A 5042-nucleotide genomic window follows, 5' to 3' on the forward strand; every position below is an offset into this window, starting at 1 on the left:
CCACAGTGGTCTGAACTAGTTGCTCATCCTCCAGTTCATCATCCAACAAGAATAACTGAGGATCTTTGCACTTGTGGCCTGGGACGAATTTAACGTCACAATAATAACATAACCCTTTCTCACGCCGTGACTGAGCTTCAGTGGCAGAAATTTGACGAGGTTGCATAAGAGTAGAAGACACTGTATAGTGTTTTGATGGTAGTGTCCGGCTTGTTTGTGCTTTAGACGTCGATGGACATGTTGTTGGTGTAGGTAAAAGAGGAGGAAGTTTCATATTTGGCATGTGGCTCATTACCTACTGTGTCTCATTGAACTTGGCCTCATGAAATCGAGCCTAAGCTAGTACCTCACTCATTGAATTAGAACGATGTCCCAACACCTCATTTTTAATATCTGGACGAAGCCCAGACACAAAACATTGCGTAAGGAACTAATCCGAGAGATTGGTTGTGCGCATAGCCATATCTTCAAAGCGTGTTTGATAATATTCCACTGTCGTGATTTGAACTAGCTTGGACAACTGCCCTTCTGGCAATTCGATTTCCATTACTCCTAATCGTCGTCGAATCGCGCTGACTAAATGGTGCCAACCCGCCAGTTGTCTTTGGCATTGCATCCAACGAAACCATTTCTTGGCAGTTCCTTCCATTCTGAAGGACGCCATTGTTACCCGATGATGGTCTTCAGTGCCATAAAATTCAAAGAAGTCATTTGCAGATGCCAACCACCCCTCTAGGTCTTTCCCAGTGAATAAGGGTAATTCTACTTGGACCGGTTTTGGCGAGAAAGGAAATAAGTCCTCAGATTCAGCTCGTATTTTTCGATTTGCCTCGGGTACTCCCGATATCCACAGAACCGTCGCCTTCAGCAAAAGTAGTTGTCGTAGTGCCCAACCATGCAGAAATCATCGCCAACTGTCGCAGGACTTCCTGAAGGGTTTTTTGAGTTGAGGCTTTCCAGTTCTTCTAATCCTCCGCATCAACTTGTCTCCTGCAAGGATTTGATTGCTTTAGTGTTACTCACCATGGTATTGAACTCAATGAGAACACCAAATTGTTATGAATCAAATCAGAGAAAACCAGAGAAGGAATAAAGGGAATTGAAAGTAAATTTAAGTTGGAAATAAAATTGAAGGATTATAGATGCCTTCACGTTTTACATGCTGCTTTATTTATATATTTTTTAAATCCTCAGTAGCAGACAAAATCTATTAACACCTAGGGTGTCTTTCTCTCTCTCAAACTTCTGCGAATTTCTCGGTTGCCCTGGTTATCCTTGGTTATTGCTTCTGCATTGCCAACTCCTCCTAGATATTCATTCTCATTCCTTGATGATGTTATCTCAGCTCCTTCCATGACACAATCTCTTAAAAGCCTTGGATTTTGCCGTAAACTGACGCTGGTTTATCTGATCTGAGTGCAGCATAGTTGTGGCTTCTCGGAGAAGCTGATATCGGAAATTTTGTTTGATGGCCGGGAGATTCGTTGTCTTCAATGGAGATCGTTGTTGGAAACTTTAGCGAAGGAACTCCCCGATGGAACCATCAGGTTCTCCTCTAAAGTGGTTCCCATCGATGAATCTTCGGGTTACTTTAAACGAGTGCATCTTGCTGATGGAACCGTCTTCAAAAGCAAGGTAAAATCCTTTTTGTATCTTATTTTATAAATTATAAGGTTAATTCGATCAAATGTCCCTAAACTATAATTTGTATTTTAAATTAATCCCTGAATTAAACTCTTAAAAGTATTATATAGGCTTTTGTCCTAAACAAGCTATCAACCTAGGCATTAAATTTGATACTATTGTTTTAAGGGTAAACTAGGAATTTAGTACCTAAACTATTAGTTTTGGTTTATTTTAGTATCTAAATTTTTATTTTTTTTTCAAAATCAAGCCTAACATTTAATTTTTATTTCATTTTAGTACCCTGCCATCTAGTACCTAAATTATCAGTATTGGTCTATTTTAGTACCTAAGCTTTCAATTTTTTTTTACAAAACTTAACGGTAAATTTTGAAGAGGTATTAAAATGAAACAAAAACTAAACTTTAGGTATGGTTTTGAAAAAAATTGAAGTTTAAGTACTAAAATAGATTAAAACTGATAATTTAAGTACTAAACGAGTAATTTACCCTTGTTTTAAATTTGTTTGACGTCATATTCTAGCAAGAATTTTATGTTGGGTCAAAATTTTTAATTATGGATATAAAATCAAATGACTAATCATGCTATTAATTGTCGTAGTCATTAAAATTTCATAAAAGTGATGTGCAGTTATCCTAATTTGTATTTATAATTTGATCAGTGATCAAATTATAAATGCTCAAAGTTAAATTAATAATGAATTATTTGAAAGAGGTAGTGGTATCCGAAAATTTTGTTCTTAATCCCCATCAAACAATTATACCAAAAGTGAAAAATTATTCTTTTTGAAAGATCAGAACCCTTTTGGTAATCTTTAATGATGAATTTATATATGCTTTCGAATTTAATTTTATTTTGTTCTTGATGACCGGACGTGATATATCACGAGTCATTAAATTTTGTAAATCAAACAAAAGGATTGGATTGATATATCATGAGTCAATTAGAAAGTTTTTGAGGATCAATATAGAATCTAGGCTATGGTTTAAGGATGTCTAGTGGAATTAACCCAAGATTATATATATAGTTGAAAGAGGGTGTTTTTCATTGCAACATGACAGGTATTGATAGGGTGTGATGGGATCAACTCAGTGGTGGCAACATGGCTTGGTTTAAAGAGGCCTGCTTTCACAGGTCGATCAGCGGTTAGAGGCAATGCATGTTTCAAAGGTGGCCATGGATTCGAACCGAAATTCACACAATTCGTCGGCAAAGGTGTTCGATCAGGGTTCCTCCGTTGTGATCACGAGAATGTCTACTGTTTTCCTACTTGGACTCCATCCTCCAAAGGTACCTTACTTTGAAAACATTAATATATTATATTTTCGAAATTATCTTTGAAAACTATCAGTTTAGTATCAACCGAAAAGACTTCTCGTAGACCCACTGAGATCGGACTAGTAGATCTATCTTGTTGACTTACAAATAGCTATAATAGTCTTTTATATGCGCATCAGTTAAAATCATTGCGAACTATTGAGATGAAATCGATCCCTACGCGGGACAAATAACGTACAAATTCAGCATTCCATTCTTTCCACCCGCACCCACCGTTCCAACAAGCAAGGGTAAATCTCTCTTAGTTAGGATCGATAAATTTTCTCTTTAATTACTCTCTAATAAAAAAAACATCTGTCAATGGTTATTTTAATTAGAAAGGGTGAATTACTCATTACCGATATGTCAATTTATTTCTATCAACATGCTCAAATCACACATCATCACTTTTAAAACTCTATTGTTATTTGTAGAGGAAGAAATGGAAGACGATCCGGTTAAGCTGAAGCAATTCGCAGCAAGCAAGATCCAAGACACATAGGACGAGATGAGATCCGTCGTCGAGAAAACTTCTCCGGATCATGTCGTGTCATCGCCGTTAAGATATAGGAAGCCGTGGGAGCTTCTTTGGGGAGATATCAGCGAAGGCAATGTTTGTGTAGCCGGTGATGCTCTTCACCCTATGACCCCGGACCTCAGCCAAGGCGGGTGTTTGGCCTTGGAAGACGGTGTTGTTCTCGCTAGATGTCTCGGTGATGCCTTGTTGAAACCGGGCAAAGCCGAGGACGAATACGAGAGAATCGAGATGGGGTTGAAAAAATTTACTCAAGAAAGAAGATGGAGGAGTTTTGATGTGATTGCCACAGCTTTCGTGGTGGGATTTATACAGCAAAGCGAAGGGAAGATGATGAATTACTTGAATTTTTTGCAGAGATTCCTACCTAGGATGCTGTTGAGGAAAGCTGATTTTGATTGTGGCAAGCTTCGATTAATGTATGTTTCTTTTAATTCGGGAGTTTGTTCACTGAAGGACTTGTTGCAAGCGTACATCTTGACCTCATAAAATTAGGTTCGTACTTGGATGGATTAGGATCCATTATTTAGACATTAATACATATAACTATATATAGGTATAGAATTGGGTTAGGTTAGTTTCTGGCTCATCTTAATTCGATCCAAGTATTCTATTTTTCCACGGCGATTTGATTGATATAAATATATATATAATTCATTTTTGTTAGGTATACTAGAGGAATAATTGAAAAAATAATATAGAGAGGGATATTATTATAATTATCATTAAATATTTAAAAAATAACCATATCACTATCTCAAATTTAATATTTTTCACTATAAATCTAAATTCGAGTCGGTTCGATCTAATCTTATACTTTTAGAAAAATTCATTCAGAACTTAATTCTTTTAAAAAAAAACAAATTTATAAAATCAAATCACAATCTATTAAATTTAGGCAAATGTACATCTTTACCTATCATTTAGATCATTTTTACAAAGGGGTTCAAAAGGAATTATTTATATATGGATCTAGGATCATTTCTCATTTTCTTTATCATATATATTTTTTCACTTTAATACTAAATACAACACGTATTCCATATCCTTATTTAGTCTCCTTAAACATATCTCTATTTTAATAAAAGTTAATTTTAGTCTTCATACTTCATAACTTTTTAATTTCATCCTTTGTCTATTTAACTTTAATAAGATTATATTTTAGAAAAAATAACTTCAGTGACCGAAAATGCCTTATAATATACGATTTTAACCAACTTTTTTTGAATTTGTAAAAATAACCAACGAATTCGCAACACGATTTCAAATTCGCAACACAAACTCCAATTTCACAACACAGTTTCCAAATTCGCAACGCGAATTTGGAATTCACAACACGAATTTCTCAAATTCACAACTCAGTTTTCAAATTCGTAATTCGAATTCGGATTTCGAAACTCATTTACCGATATAGGTAAACACGGCAGAAAAAATCCACAACTTGAATTCGCCAATTTCGCAACTCGAATTCGCCAATTTCGCAACTCAATTACCGATATAGGTAAACACTTTAGAAACCAATTTCGCAACTCGAATTCAATAATTT

The 5042-nt window shown here is 35.4% G+C and overlaps 1 pseudogene; it reads left to right on the forward strand.

Moving 5' to 3' along the window:
* The first annotated feature begins 895 nt into the window (after nucleotides 1-895).
* Nucleotides 896-3985, forward strand: LOC120142801 (annotated as a pseudogene).
* Nucleotides 3986-5042: the final 1057 nt, after the last annotated feature.

The sequence above is a fragment of the Hibiscus syriacus genome, unplaced genomic scaffold, assembly GCF_006381635.1.
Source record: "Hibiscus syriacus cultivar Baekdansim isolate YM2019G1 unplaced genomic scaffold, ASM638163v2 tig00110831_pilon, whole genome shotgun sequence".
NCBI classification, from domain to species: Eukaryota; Viridiplantae; Streptophyta; class Magnoliopsida; order Malvales; family Malvaceae; genus Hibiscus; species Hibiscus syriacus.